Source organism: Panthera tigris, chromosome F3 (assembly GCF_018350195.1).
Source record: "Panthera tigris isolate Pti1 chromosome F3, P.tigris_Pti1_mat1.1, whole genome shotgun sequence".
Lineage (NCBI taxonomy): Eukaryota > Metazoa > Chordata > Mammalia > Carnivora > Felidae > Panthera > Panthera tigris.
In genome coordinates this window covers 9,179,097-9,195,559 of record NC_056678.1, presented here as the reverse complement: position 1 = coordinate 9,195,559, position 16,463 = coordinate 9,179,097, and the positions used below count along the sequence as shown (strand labels likewise).

At 38.4% G+C, this 16,463-nt stretch overlaps 1 protein-coding gene and 1 pseudogene across 9 annotated transcripts in view; both read right to left on the bottom strand.

The window, feature by feature from the left end:
• Window positions 1-16,463, bottom strand: part of RGS7 (regulator of G protein signaling 7) — a 516,778-nt gene that overhangs the window by 105,620 nt on the left and 394,695 nt on the right. The window lies entirely within an intron of this gene.
• LOC102956912 lies at window positions 9,188-10,052 on the bottom strand (annotated as a pseudogene).

The window sequence follows — 16,463 nt, the reverse complement described above, 5'->3', positions numbered from 1 at the left end:
TCAAAAGTCAACAAGTGATGCCTGTTCCTAGGTGGGTGACAAAGTTTTCTGTCCTTTCTGAGTCTGATTCCTGACAAATGGGAATTTTAATACATTTTTTTCTGACTTCATATGATGGCTGTGAAAATTGAAGGAAATGATCAATGTAAAGACCTTTTGAAAATGTATAAGGTATCATGCAAATGTAAGATTAAATGTATCTGCAACAGAACTGATTATCAGCTTTTTAGCCAAGTCTGATGAAAACTCTAAGTACACTTCAGATTGAAAGGAACATATAATTTTTAGAAATAAGTTAGAATTTGACTTCATGACCTTGGCAATAATTCCATTTTAAATATTCAACAGTATATTTATAGTCTAGATCTCTCTGTAATGCATACATTTCTTTAAGCTATGATTAGCCAACTATATTAAGAAACAAAAAAAGATACATTTTTTTTTCAAATTTACGATGTAACTTTATATAAACTGAGATGTATTCATTTGTTCATTAATTCATTCAGTGTGCCAAGCAAGGTTCTAGGCACTTAGATACACTGAAAATTCAGTCAATATTCCTAGCTGCCTCAATCCTTACGTTAAACTGGGAGGAGATGAACACATAGGTAAACAATAATTATTTTTAGTATTCACTATACATCTCATAAATAAATGAATAACCACCATTACTTTCCAAGCCAATTTAGTGTACAAGTCACTTCCACGTATCTCCTCTCCACCTTCTCTGCGCCTGACAGAAATGATGTGAGCTACAAACATATACCCCACCTAGAGAGGGAGAGGTGCTACATTCTGGACTGAGATAGGAATACTCTGCTCATTCCTACTCTCTTCTGGACAAGAAGCTAACCACCTGTGGCAGACCTATTGCTCACCCTACTCTAATGCCTCTCTGTTCACTGAAGCTTCCCCTTATTTTCCAAATAAATCCCACTTTCTTCCATAATGAACACCGTACCATCCAGTATGACCCTGCAACACCATTTCCATCCAGTGAGCAGGCTCACTCTTTGCCTTTACATGTTTAAAAAAGACATTTGTTTTTTTTAAACAAAAAGTTATATGGTCCCTTCAATCTGAAGTATACTTAGAATTTTCATCAGACTTGGCTAAAAAGCTGATAATCAGTTTCATTGCAGATACATTTGATCTTACATTTGCAGATACATTTAATCTTATATATATATATATATATATATGCAATATAGTTGGAAATATAAGGCTGAAGATGGAAGAGTTTGGCTAAATTTCTCCGAGGTAGTAAATGGAAGAGGAAGGGCTCAGCTCAAGGCTTTAGGACAAAAAGTTCCTAGAGTATCCCAGAGACTCCATGAGAATAGGAGTATCTTATCAGGTGCTGACCCTGGCAGTGGTAGTTTGTGGTAAAATCCCTCACGCTGCTTCCTTATTTCGTGTTCATATAAGTTAATTAAATCAGAGTATGGGGGTGCCTGGGTGGCTCAGCCAGTTAAGTGTCCACCTCTTGATTTCAGCTCTGGTCATGATCTCGCGGCTCGTGAGTTCAAGCCCTGCACCAGGCTCTGTACTGCCGGTGCAGAGCTTGCTTAGGACTCTCTCTCTCCCCTCTCGCTTGGCCCCTATCCTGCTTGCTCTTTTTCTCAAAATAAATAAACTTTTAAAAATTAAAAAAAAATCAGAGTATGTATAATGTATCCTATAATTAGTTTCTCTCATACACTTGCTTGTATTCTTTTTTGAGGTTCATAACAATTGTATGTCCATTTAGAATATGAAATTAAAACCAACTATTCTACATTGCTTTCATCAATTTACAACTTTTGATGGACTTGACATCTTACAATTTTGTCCCTTAAAAATCTCTCTTGATTTCTAGGACAAGGGATGTTTTATGACTGCTTAACTGTAATTTCAAGCCCCATAGGACAAGTATAGAGGTCCTTGTTGAAATTCAAAGATGGTCATCTCAAATATTGCTGTTCACAATCCCTACGTTGTTTTCTTCCTACAAATTTGAGCATAGATAGTTGGCGTCTTTAAAGCTAAGTATAATTCATTGGACCACAAAATAAATCCTAGGGATCACTCAAAAATGTTTATTGAACACCTACTGAAACTTCGGCTATTGTCCTAGGCACAGGGGATACAAAGTGAAATAAGATCTAGTCCACAAACATTCAAGTGACTCACAATCCAGGGAAAAAAAGATAGCTGCCTGCCCCTCTCATCTGGGCAGAGAGGATGGGGGCAAGAAAGGCTTCCCTAAGCTGACGGTATGTTTGCTTAGTCCTAAAGATCCAACTGTGTTAATCTAGCCATGACATTTTTACATGACTCAATTTTCCTTTGATTTTCTTCTCCTTTCCACGATGGGGATAAATCTATTGTGATAAAAAGTTACACATAAAGACATCCTTAAGAAATAAAAAAAAATCTTCTTCTAGATAAGCAGCAGGAACTTAGTAGGACTCACTTTTCTTTTTCCCTTATTTATATAGTTTATGTTAAAATCATACATATTTCTCCCATAATGGAGCTTGAAATCAAATATTTAACCATGCTTTTCTGGGTGTTATTTTTGAATATGTCTTAGAACCCTTTTATCTGGAATTTGTCATGCCCAACCTTGCTCCAAGGATGCCCTCTATGAAAGCATGGACTCACCTCAGGGAAAAAAAAAAAGCATTTTTAATTTGACTCCAAAAATTTTGACATAATTTATTATTAACTTGCTTATTTTTAATTTTTTAGAGAGAGAACACAAGCAGGAGAGAGGGTGAGAGAGAAAGAGAGAGAGAGAGAGAGAGAGAGAGAGAGAGAATCCTAAGCAGGTTCCATGCTCAGTGTGAAGCCTGAGGTGGGGTTCAATCCCACGGCCTTGGGATCATGACCTGGGCTGAAATCAAGAGTCAGAGGCTCAACCAACTGAGCCTCCCAGGCACCCCTGACATAAATTTAAATATTAATAAATCATATAATTCTAAAATGTAAATACCCACATTTAAAAAAAATATGGGCTCCAAACAGCAAAGAAAATACATGGACAACCTCTTCTGTGGGAGGAATTTGTATTATTCTTTCTTCTTGAACTCATACATTAATTACACTATCTCTATAGAACTGATCACTTGTTAGTCTGCTTTACAACAGAACTATATTTAGAAATTAGTTGACATTTGAAAATTTCCTATGATTATAAGGCTTCTATGAAAATTTTTTCTGATTTCAGTCATCTTTACAATTGTTATTAATCTATAGTTTATGAAAAAAACATAAATATATTGCAACATTTTCTAAAGAATAATTTTTAAAAAGTGAAACCTTATTGCAAAATTTTCACTTAATATAAAAGCTTTTTCTTAATAGGAAAATTTCATAACTGTTAGAAAGTCCACTGTAAAAAAAAAAAATGAGGAAACATAGTTGTTTAAATCTATGGTTCCCTGGAAACCTTGACAAGTCTGCGAATACCTCCAGAGGAAAATGTAGCCCAGTCCTAACTATTCTGAAATTTCCAATGTGATTTTCTTCCCTGAGAATACCATTTTGAAGAGTGATTTTAAACTGTCAAACATAGGAGATATATGAGATTTTCAGAACTGATATATTATTATTGTCTGCCTTTTAAATTCTACTTTGATTTAAACTCTAAAATTAATTAGTTTTTAAAAAGCAGTGTTTGTTTTGGCATTTGTCAATTTTTTATCACTGTTTCTTGCATCTCATTCTTTCCTTTTCAGCATAATTTCCAAGATACAAATAGAAGTCATTCCCTCTGAGTCAGGGTGGAGAAGAGACTGGAATCCACTGCACTTTTTTTAGCAAAATAATACATTAACTAAAAATAAACAATGCATAACCTTCTCCCAGAAAAGATAGAGACTGTTAATGATATACAGCTTTGACGTTACTTAAAGCATGTTTTGCTATGCTTTTTGTGTGGTCCACATACGCAGACATACATGCACAGTGTGAGTATAACATAAATTTACTTTCTTCTGTAGTTTTGGAGTAAGTCTAATAATTTAGAGTGACTTGAGTATTCTTATTGAATATATGCCAGTCACCTGTAGTTTTACAAAAGGATAACATTTTCTCTCTGTCTTCCTTTTTCTCTCTCTGTAAATTTCTGTCATTCTCAACTTGCTCAGAAAGATTAAGCAGTAGAAATCTAAAGTTTAGAAAATCTGCTTCAAAAGAGAATACTTCTTTACTATTATAGAGTAAATTGTTATTCCCTAGGGGTTGGGGAGAGAAGGTTTGTAAAGGTTTATATGCATTGCCTAACACAGAATATTGATTAGTCAACCATGCTGGATAATGTGTGATATTAGCCTTAGACTGCAGAAAAATAATGCAAGCAGATGGACATAAACCTATTAAAAAAAACAAATAAAACACAGTTCATATTCTTTCCAATTTCAGTGAATAATTCATATTATTTATAATGTTTCATACATTGTTAAATATACAAATATCATAAATGATACTAAAACATTGCAGTGCACCTACTATTAAAGGTTACCAGTAGCTAATACTTTTTTCCAGCTCAGATTTAAATGCCATGAGGAGCTAAAATGATCCATATCGCTATGGTTATGAGCCTTGAAACTTAGAGTGTGCACCTTAAAATCAATTTCAAAGTTTCCAAGGAAACCAATGAAGACATTTCAAGACAAGATTAATGTGATTTGCAAATCAAAATCCACTTAAGACTGTTGTCACAGCATTATGAGTTAATTGGTGCTTGCCACATTTTTTTAGAAAGCCAGAAAAAGATCTTATATTCATAAACCCAGCAATAACTGAGACAGCAGCCCTCAGTTTCTTCTCTGCTTCGTTAACATAATATATTTTGAATACAATGAAGAATACATAAAAGAGTCCTTTGTTATGAACTCAGATTCTGTAAAACCTTAAAAAAAGAGAATAAGAGCATCAAAAAGCCCACAAATCTGTGGGGATGTGCAAAAGAGTAAGAGAGAAAACTACTGATTGAGTAAACATTTATGACTGATGCTCTGCTAGGTGTAAAATGCGATTTGATTTTGAGATCCCATTATATTGATGAGGAAACTGAAATTCAAAAAGTTAAGTCACTGACACAAGGCCACAGCTAGTAAATGCTGAGTGAGGATATGAAGCAGTGTTTCTGGTTCCCAAACTCATGGTCTTCCCAGTGCATCATGCAGAAACAATGGTAAGTGAAGTGCAACGTGTTCAGGGTCCTCGCGGAAGTTCTAAGGTGTGGAGTTCAAGTCCAGAGCTGATGTATGTCTGAGACAAAGAGCTAGAGGTGACAGAAAGGTCATACTGGAGGTATGCTGAAGGGTAAGGTTCATTTGTGGAGCCTGCCTGTTACCTCTCCTTGACTGCTGGCGGATGTGGATTAGGGACCGTCTCTCACTTACCGTTGTTCCTGCCACTGCATGAGCACAAGGCCTTGCACACCCCTAAATGCTCAGTATTTGTTGAATTGCATTGACATAATTGGTTGTGTCAGGTGTGAAATAAAACTAATTTGTGAAAATGTCACCTGGGGCTTTGAATCTTCAACTTCTAATTTCCCAGTGTCCATCTAACCTGCCATCTGGCATGGTCCTGCTACTTATATTGTGACACAGACTTCAGGTGGGAAGTCCTCTGTGTCTGTGTTCACTACAGTGGCCTGAGGCATACAGATGCTACATGGGACCAGGATCTCTAAGCAAATGTTTATAAAGTTTACCCCAAGTTTGTGCTGGTTGTGGAACTATTCACTTTGATATCTCCTTGTGTTTCTGTGTGACTATGCTTTGGAAAGACTGCCAGTATCTCATTAAATGTCTTCTCAAGGTACTGCACGAGCCATTGTGCAGGATTGAACCTCCAAAGTGCACTCAGCAATTGCTAAGTAGTGTCCTAGTGATTCCATTCCCAGAATTCACTCCTGACACATTTTATCTTAAGGGTCTTGTCATCGGGTGGTTTGAACAGAGAATTGCAATAGTCAGCTAGGCAGTGGAATTCGGGTTCTCTCTATAAACTAAGCAGAGTTACTCAGCTGGCAACATATGTCTAAAACAGAAATATGTTTCAGAAGGGTTTGCAACAACAACAGCAGCAAAAGGAAGAGTTTGCAAGCCTTGTCCTCTGCTTCCCTGCCACCCCAAGGAAAAAGCCTGAGGTATAGCCTGAAACTTGACAAATACCACAGTGATCTGGGAGTACAATGTGTTATCACTTTTATTATAACAGTTGGGAGCCAGCCAAGGCTTTATAAAGAAACCATAAAGCAACAGCAGGAGTTTGGGCAGCCTTAGAAAAATATTTCTTGGCTTAAAGAGAAACTTCTTAACAAGAATCTGACACCTCTAACTTAGCATGAAAGCACAGACCAGGTCAATCACAGAAAATTCAGCTTGCCAGAATTTGTTCCATAGCAATAATAGAAACGCAATGGCAGAGCACATTTAGTATATACTTGGTAGCCTGAGAACAGTTGCAACCATTTAAGACTAAGTTATTGAAATTTTTTATTGGATGCTCTGCTAAATAGGGCTTCAGCTATCTTCCTACTTATCTCACTTTATAGTGTGTTCTAAATTTGGACAATAATGAGGGGTATGACCTTGGCCTGGTTAAGTCCTGCCACTCTCTGGAGCTCAGTTGCCTCATCGTTAGCTGAGACCATTGAATTGAATCATTTCTCAGGCTCCCTCCAGCTCTGACATTCCACGGCTGGAGGAGGTCATGGTCTAACACTGACAGTAGCATTTTGGGGTAGGGAAGAGTTTTAGTGCATACAGCCCCTACACCCACAGAAGATTCAGATCCTGGCCAGGGTCCTCAGGTTTTCTCTCTTGTTTCACTTTCCAGGGTTCTCATGACAGCCTTTGCCTAATGCGATTTAAAACAATCTAGAGGTGCCTGGGTGGCTCAGTTGGTTAAGCGTCTGACTTTGGCTCAGGTCATGATCTTGCAGTCTGTGAGTTCGAGTCCTGCATCGGGATCTGTCCTGACAGCTCAGAGCCTGAAGCCTGCTTCAGATTCTGTGTCTCCCTCTGCCTCTGCCCCTTCCCCCACTTGTGCTCTGTCTCTCTCTCTTTAAAACATAAAAAGACATTAAAAAATTTTTAAAAAATCTAAATCTCCCTTCTGTTAAGAGAATGTAGAAGCAAAATACTAAAAGTCCCCCCACCCCCTCTTTGCTCAAGAGGAATGTAAAAACAGATATGCAAATCTCCCTTTAAGCAGGTACTTAAAATTTTTTTAAAGTTTATTTTGAAAGAGAGAAAGAAATTGTGCACCTGAGCATGGGAGGGGCAGAGGAATAGAGGGAGAGAAAGAATCCCAAGCAGGCTCCATGCTGTGCTGTCAATGCAGAGCCTAATATTGGGCTTGATCTCACAAACCATGATATCGTGACCTGAGCCCAAACCACAAGATTTGGAAGCTTAACCAACTGAGCCACCCAGGTGCCCCTAAGCAGGTTTTAATTAAGGGATTTTTTTTTTTTTTTGGCAAATCACATGGACTTAGAAGTACTGTTATGTTTGTTGTTTCAGCTCATGTTACAAAAAACCTCTGTTATCCAACCAGAGAATCACACAGTGTAGACTATTTACCACTCAGGCATAAAAGTTCTGCCTCTAATTTCCCAGGTTAACATTTCGAAGTAAGACCGAAAACTAAGTGAGCTATAATAGTCTGTTTTCCACCCCCGCCACTCAATACTCAAACAATGAAAAAAATAATACCTCTCCTGCTGATATGCTTATTAACCAAAACTGTCTTTTCAGCTTTAATTGCTAGACCTGAGAAAATTGAGTCTTCATGAAATAGTACTTCTAATTCATACAATCCAGGAATATTAATATTTATTTAAATTATAAATGATCTTGCCTATAGTCTTCTGTATTTTTTTTAACTTTCGTTTTCATTCTTTGATCTTCAAAAAGTCTGCATGGGGAGTCCAGATCATTTTTGTTTTCATCACTGCCATGGTGACTAGCTATTTTTTGCTTACTAAGACTTTAAATGAAATAAATGTACTTCCTGTTGTTATTATGCCTAAATATAATGGGATGTTTTGCTTGTACCCTGACACCATCAAAGCTCCCTACCTTCTTCCCATTCCACCTCCACCTAGGGGTGCCTGGGTGGCTCAGTCTGTTAAGCATCCGACTTTGGCTCAGGTCATGATCTTGTGGTTCATGGGTTCGAGCCCTGCATCTGGTTCTGTGCTGACAGCCTGGAGCCTACTTCAGATTCTGTGTTTCCCTCTCTCTCTGCCCCTCCCCTGCTCATGTTCTGTCTATCCCTCTAAAAAATAAATAAACATTAAAAAAAAAAAAGAGGTCCACTTCAACCAGAATGTTTCCATCCTGATTCAGGTCCCAAAACATAATAACCACAATTACAATTTCCTAAGTGCTTCCATTGTGTCACTTGAAGAAAGGCACCTGATTGTGTGAGTCAAGTGATTCACAAGGAAGCTAGAAGGTGTCCTCAGTGAACTGGTATTAGGAGAGCTTGTTAATTCAAACAAACCCCTACAGCTGTGTTTGTCAATGCCAGGCCTGCAGTGCACTGCTCCAGGGATCCTGAGGGCTGTAAAGGATGCAGTGATGCAAGTATTCCTTCAGTTTGCATCAGGAAATATCAGGCAAAAAAGGTTACGTTAAAATCTGGAATGCAGAGGGGCGCCTGGGTGGCGCAGTCGGTTAAGCGTCCGACTTCAGCCAGGTCACGATCTCGTGGTCCGTGAGTTCGAGCCCCGCGTCAGGCTCTGGGCTGATGGCTCGGAGCCTGGAGCCTGTTTCCGATTCTGTGTCTCCCTCTCTCTCTGCCCCTCCCCCGTTCATGCTCTGTCTCTCTCTGTCCCAAAAATAAATAAAAAACGTTGAAAAAAAATTTTAAAAAAATCTGGAATGCAGAAACTGAAATCAGCTAGTGAATAGAACTTACTGAGGCTTCTAATGCAGACTTTGCTGAGAAGTCTGTCACATGATACTTGGCCAGAACGTTGCAAAGCTTTGAACACACATATCCATGGATAATTGAGATTCCAATCATTTTCCAGGAGAATATTTTATCATTACTGAGGTCCCAGTGTTGTTTTCAGTTGGGCATGATTTTCAGTGACTGATGTCCATGGCTTTATTTTTTATTTTTTTATTTTTTGAGATGGATCTGTTATTTAATTAGGTTCTTTGTAAGAAATTTAGAACACCAATTTGTGAGGGTAAACTCCATTCGTGAGAGCAAACACAGCGGAGGTAGCCCTGAAGCTGAGGAATGGCTTTGATTTTTGGCAGAATTTGTGAGTCCACAGCTTTCTGATCAACCTTGCGCTGCTCTGTAATCTCATATTTCTTTTTCTCCGTGTCGAAGATCTCACCTTCCTGGTGTCTGGGCTTACGCAGCTTCTTCTTCTTAAAGTAAGCATCAGTGAGGTGTTTGGGGATTTTCACATTGCTGATATCAACTTTGGTGGAGGTGGCAATGACAAATTTCTGGTGTGTTCTACGCAGAGGAACTCGATTAAGGGACAGAGATCCAGTCACAAGTAGCAAGACACTGCTCAGTTGCTTCAGGAAACCCACTCTCTTGCCTCTGTGGTGCCCAGTGAGGATGATCAAAATGGTCCCAGGAGTGATGCTAGCTCGCAGTTTCCTCACATGCTGACTAAAAGGTTTTTTGCCGTGGCTCAACAGCTTCCGAGGCACATCTTCAGTAGGATAATACGTAGGCATTTTGCGAAGTTTAACCACTCGGGTACCACCATTCTTGTCACCACCAACTGATTTTGTGACAGTAGCAAGAACCTTCTCCTTCTTTTTCTTTTCAATCCTGGGTTTAGCTGCTGAATACTTCCTCTTGTACATGGCCTTTCTCGAATACATAGCCGATCGGGAGTATCTGCCAATTCCTCTGACTAGGACAGGGTTTCGGCTGCAGTGGGGCTTCCCCTTCTTTGGCGTTTTAGCCTTGAGGTTACCCTTCTTAACCTTGCCACCAGCATCAGCCTTCTTGGCTTCAGGTTTCTTCTCCTTAGCATCCGGCTTCTCAGCTTTTTCACCTGCCATCTTGCAAGATGGGAAAGCTCCATGGCTTTAAATAATTCAACATTAATGCTTATCTTACGTCATCATCATCCACTTAGATTGTTCCGAACTGTTTAGTTAATCCCATGATGCATATTTGTATCAGTGGCATTCCTAGACAATAAGCTTCCAATAATTTCACAGGTAAATAGCACACATACATTACAGTTCATGTATGAGGTATCCATACTCCTTTTTTCTGAAATAGATACACCTATTTCGTAATTTTTCCCATACAGTGCCACCTTATGGTCATTTTTTTCCTACCTAAAACGTACGTGGGTAAGATAATGGAGACATTATCTTTTACCCTACCTAAATGTGCCATAATAGAGTGGTTGAAATTCAGCTGTAAATTATAGCATAGATAGATAAGAAAATGATTTCCTAAACAGCATTGCCCATTAAGGATCAGTATTCTAGAGAGGGAGAGGTGCTAGATTCTGGACTGAGAAAGGAATACTCTGCTCATTCCTATTGTCTTTTGGACAAGAAGCTAACCACCTGTGACAGATGTATTGCTCACCCTACTGTAATGCCTCTCTGTTCACTGTAATGCCTCTCTGTTCCCCTTATTTTCCAAATAAATCCCACTTTCATAGTGAAGGCCATGCCACTGACCCTGCAACACCATTTCCATCCAGTGAGTAGGCTCACTCTTTACCTCTTTTCTCTCTTCCCTTATTTATCCATTCATCTCTGTTCCTTTTTCCCACTCCATTGCCAAGCAGTTGAGAAAGCAGTCCCAGCTGCCCAGTTTCCTCACTGCCCATTCCCTCGATGGAATCTGATCTCCACATCCTTTTCTTATTCCCTTTTGCTGGCTCCTCTTCTGGCAATTTCTCCCTACATGTTGATATTCTCGAAATTCTGACCTGGTCCTTCTCTTTGTTTCACTCTGCATGTCCTTCCTGAATGATCTTGTCCACAACCATGCCTTGAATTACATTGTAGACACCGAGGACTCAAAAATCTTCCCATCTGATGCTGACTTCTCTCCTTTACTCCTTTACTCCAGAATTACATTGGCAGCTGCATACTGACCATGTGTGGCTAAACATCCAGCTAGTTGTAAATCTTGTAAACACCACCATGGTATGCAAATCTGAGAAACTCTCATGCTCACTGGACCATGAAAGTAAGGCAAGTGTGGTAGAGCTTTATGGGAAAAGCATAAAACTCAGAAATCCTGGCTCCAATCCTGGCTGTGTCCTTTTTAGCAAATAGGGAAGACTCTTTATCTCTCTGGCTCTTTTTTTTTCCATCTGTTGATTATGGCTAATGACATTTTGAAGATTTTTTTGTGAGGGATTAAATCAGATAATGTACGTAAAGATGCGATATAAGCTGTGAACTCTTATTCAAATGTCTGATATACTATTATTTGAAATGCTGTTGGATAAACAGGGATATCCATTTAAAGTGAAACAAAATGTAAAACCACCAGGAATGCAAATATCAAACTAATCTGACTTGGCAGGGGCGCTTGGGTGGCTCAGTCGGTTAAGTCCAACTTTGGCCTAGGTCATGATCTCGCCGGTCCCGAGTTTGAGTCCCCCCATTAGGCTCCGTGCTGACAGCTCAGAGCCTGGAGCCTGCTTCAGATTCTGTGTTGCTCTCTGTCTCTCTGCTCCTCCCGCACGCACACACACACTCTCTCTCTCTCTCTCTCTCTCTCTCTCTCAAAAATAAACATTAAAAATAATTAATCTGACTTGGTAAGCTAAATAAATATTGACTGCATGGCTTCCAAATATTAGTGTACATCTGGAAGTGCTTATTGATGCCAATTCTTGGGTTGGCATCTTAGATTTCATTGGTTGGGAAAGAGGCCAGGTTTCTGCATTTTAAAATTATCCCAGTTGATACTGATAAGTTAGGGCCATACATTGAGAAAGAGTGAAATATTAGGCACTTGAGAGACTACAGGTCCCCAAAACTCCATTCTAGTGACTTGCAAAGGCATCCAGACTAATCCCCTATTAGGAAGCATTTTGATTATTTCATATAATGGATTTCAAGGCTTCCAAATTTGGGCTTTGTACACAGAGCAATCATCCATCACCCACCCCCAATACATATACACAAACATACACATGTATATTTACATATGTGTATCATAGACTGATTAATGGAAAAATTTTTCCTCGTAATATGTGAATAAATAATAATGTAAAGACACAAAATAATGCAGACATTAATTAGGCAGTTAGAAGTTGAATATGCATTGCTATAAAATATCAAATGTGTTTCTCTTTTTCTTGTCATACTGTTGATTGTGGGTGGCATAAAGACAAGAGTACAAGCCAGCAGAGGCCAGGGAATTGCTAAGGAAGGGCCAAACCAGAAACCAGTAGATAATGCAAGTCATGAGGCATGAGTCTTCTCAACAGATACGCTTCACTATTTGGACAAACAAGCATCAAGAGATTTCCAAGCTGGTGGCTCAGTTAATATGTGAAGTTCTTTTCAGTACAACAGGGAGCATTTCTAGAGTTGAGATTAGAACTAGAGATGCATTTCAAAAATACTAATAGAGTCTTAATTTTATTTTGTAGATACCATGTTTAGGGATGTTTAAATTTTCCATTTGGATAACTATATGTGTATTGTATGTAGGCATGATACACGTATACATATAATACACTCAAACGTGTGTGTGATATTCACACACATATGTAAATGTATATATGCACATGTCAATATAAGTTAAGAGAGTAAATCAGGTGTCTTAATTTTTGCCAGTCAGGTAAAAGTCAACTGTTTAGTGGCTTACTTTTTTTTTTTAATCAGTAAGTTTCGTGTCTTGAAATGACGAAGTGTGGGACATTTTATAAAGGAGGAGAATGATTTGTGCCAATATATATATTCTAAAGATGTCATAAATTCTTTACTTCTTTTTAACTAAAAGTCTTGGATGATGAGTTAATTCTCACATTATACTGGGTAAATGTGTTTTGTTTTTAGGACATGGTTTGTTGTTTTTTGTTTTGGCTAAACTAGTTCAGGGTGAATATTTAATTTACAAAATAGATTATAATACCAATACTACCCTTTATAACTATAGTCATAAAAATACAGTATAGCTTTTCTTTTTTGTTAACAGAGATGCATGGGTGTTCATCAATTCTACAAATTAGAAGATTGCTGCAATTTAGCTGAATCAGTGGAGATTTTTATTTTTTTAATTTTGTGTTTTAAAATTTTAATTATCCCAGAGCCTCTGTAATTTTGAATGATGATGTGACATTCTTAGTGGGGTGTGATGTTTTATCTTTCTTTCCAGATGCATCTCTGAACTTGTGCCAGGGCACATTAATTTGCAAGTGACCACTGATCATGATAGCTTTGGGGAAAACATGTCAGAACATTAACATGTTAATTCTGTTCATCACAGGTTTATGGTGGAATGGATATAAAGTTTAAAAACATGCAAGGATTATTAGAATTCAGTTGAGATGCACTCTTTGTTTGTCTACCCTTTTATCAAGGTCTGCCAACTTTGTGTGCCAGGTTCCTCTCTTTTTCCATTCTAGGCCACTTCCAAAGCTACAGGGAAATCAAGAGGAAAATAACAGCCTCAAATTTTCCATGACTCTGATGGTTGGACTTCAGACACTCTCCAAAGGCCAGGGGAAAGGGAGAACACATGGAAAAGATACAACCAACTTTGTTTCCCACTTCTCTCAGATGTTGATTGAGAGATGATCCCATGATGAAATATTGAAGATAAAATGAAATAAAAGCAGAAACAAAATAGACAAAAACAACTTGCTTAGTAGTGATTTGTTCTTCCTTTCCCCTATAAAAATCTGCTCTCTGGTTTCTGGCCCAGCTGTAAACAGCTTGGAAATCGTTATTCCCATCTATCCTCACAAAACTTTAAAAAGCTGAATAAAGTAAAAACCAACTGTTTCTTCCTAGATCCATCAGAGAATGGAGACCAGAGGGCAAATCACTGTCTCTAAACTAGAGAGGCAGACAGGCATATACAGAAAATCAGGACTCACTGGAGCAGAAGCCCAAAAGCAGAAACCTCCATCTGGGGTAGGAAAATTAAAACTGTTAACTGACTTATTGCTGGAAGCTCAGTATGAACAAGCTAGAACATTAAAAACTCCAGGGGACTGGGGACATCACCCATTTGTGAATTTTACCTCCAGGAGCCCTACCAGCTTCTCGCAGTGAAGATCTGAGAAAAATTCCCTCATGCTTCCAACAAGAAAAGGGAAATAGCAACCATTTTGAAATACACCCAGAACATTCTGTTCTTTTTAACAAAGCTTTTCTCAGGCGAAACTATATTACAGTGCCTAATAAACTGGGGTTATATCTGAGTCTAAACTACCTGGGGGGAAGGGAAATACCAATTCCAGCCCAGTCTTGTCTGCTTCCTGGGGATAAACAAATAACCAATTTAAGCCCCTTATACTGTTCCTATGTCACTTAAGGGGGGAGGGAGGGGGCCGGGGAGATCATCTCAAACAACCAAGGAGCATCTGTGAAGGTCGCAGCTCAGGGGCACAATAAAAGACTGAGATCTAATCATTGGACTATATACTGCTTCCCTTCCCACACTTACACACAACTCCCTCCGCATTGATAAAAGGTTCCTGTATAAAAGAAGCAGCAAATGTAAAAAACAAAACAAAACAAAACTCATGTCTCAGACCTTATGTTAGAAGAAATATCTAAGGAAACCCAAATACAATAGGGGAGCCAAAAACAAATACACCAGAGGAAAATAGAGCCTCCAAAACCTATAGCTACAGAAACAGGGGACGCAGCCTAAGGCCTCGTTAAACATAAAACCTCACATTAAAGGCCATCTTAGTTTCTTTTATGCAGTACGTTATGTTCAACTTTCAACAAAAAATTACAAGGTATGTCAAAAAAACAGTTTGAAGAGGCAGAGCAAGCATGAGAAGCTGATTCGGATGTAGAAGGGATACAGGAATTATCAGACATGGAATTAAAGACAACTGTGACTAAGATACTCAGGGCTCTAATGGAAAAGGTAGACAACATGCAAGAACAGGCGAGAAATGTAAGCAGAGAGATGGATACGCTAAGAAAACAATCAAAAGGAAACACAAATCAAAACACGGTACTAGAAATGAGGAATTCCTTTGATGGGCTTATTAATATTAACATTATATTAATATTAATTGCATTACATTAATATCATATTAAATATTATATTAATATTAATTATATTACATTCATATCATATTAAATATTATATTAATATTAACATTACACAGCTAAGGGAAGAAATCAGTGGGCTTGAAGATGTCAATAGAAACTTGCAAAACTGAGGGGTGCCTGGGTGGCTCAGTCGGTTAAGCATCCGACTTCGGCTCAGGTCATGATCTCACGGTTCGTGGGTTCGAGCCCCGCGTCGGGCTCTGTGCTGACAGCTCAGAGCCTGGAGCCTGTTTCAGATTCTGTGTCTCCCTCTCTCTCTGCCCCTCCCCTGTTCATGCTCTGTCTCCCTCTGTCTCAAAAATAAATAAACGTTAAAAAAAATTTTTTTAAATAAAAAAAAAAGAAACTTGCAAAACTGAGATACAATGAGAGTACCAGAAAAGAACAAAGAAAGAACAGAAAAAATATTTGAAGCAACAATGACTGAGAATTGTCCCAAATTAGTAATAGTCAGTACTATGGATTGAACTGTTTCTCCTTAAAATTCATATGTTGAAGCCCTAACTCCCAGTAAGTTCCAAATAGGACTGCATTTGGAAATGGACCTTTAGAGAGATAATTAAGGTTAAATGAGATCATAAGACTGAGACCCTAATCCAACATGACTGATGTCTTTATAAGAAGAAGAAGAGACACCAGGGATATGCATGCATCGAGAAAAGACCATGTGAAAACACAGTGAAAAGGTGGCCATCACTAGCCAAGGAGCGAGGTCTCAGGAGAAAACTATCCTAACAGCATTTTGATCATGGACTTCTAGCTTCCAGAACAATGAGGGGGGGGGAAAAAAACCTTCTGTTGTTTATGCTACCTAGTCTGTGGTATTTTGTTATGGGAGCCCTAGCAAACAAATATAGGCATCAAACCACAGATCCAGGGTGCTCATAGAACATCAGATATGATTAATACCAAAACATCTTCCCTCTTTCCCTCTCTGTCTCTGTCTCTCTTTCTATCTATATTTATATATCTATCTATATCTATATCTATCTGTATCTCTATCTCTATCTGTCTATCTATCTATCTATCTATCTATCTATCTATCTATCTATCTATCTATCATCTATCTCTATTATATTCTGAAGGTGAAAAACCAAAGACCAAGAGAAAACGTTGAAAAAAATTGGGAGGAAGATGGGGGGGAACACATTTAGAGGACAAAGGATAAGAATTACATGAAATTTC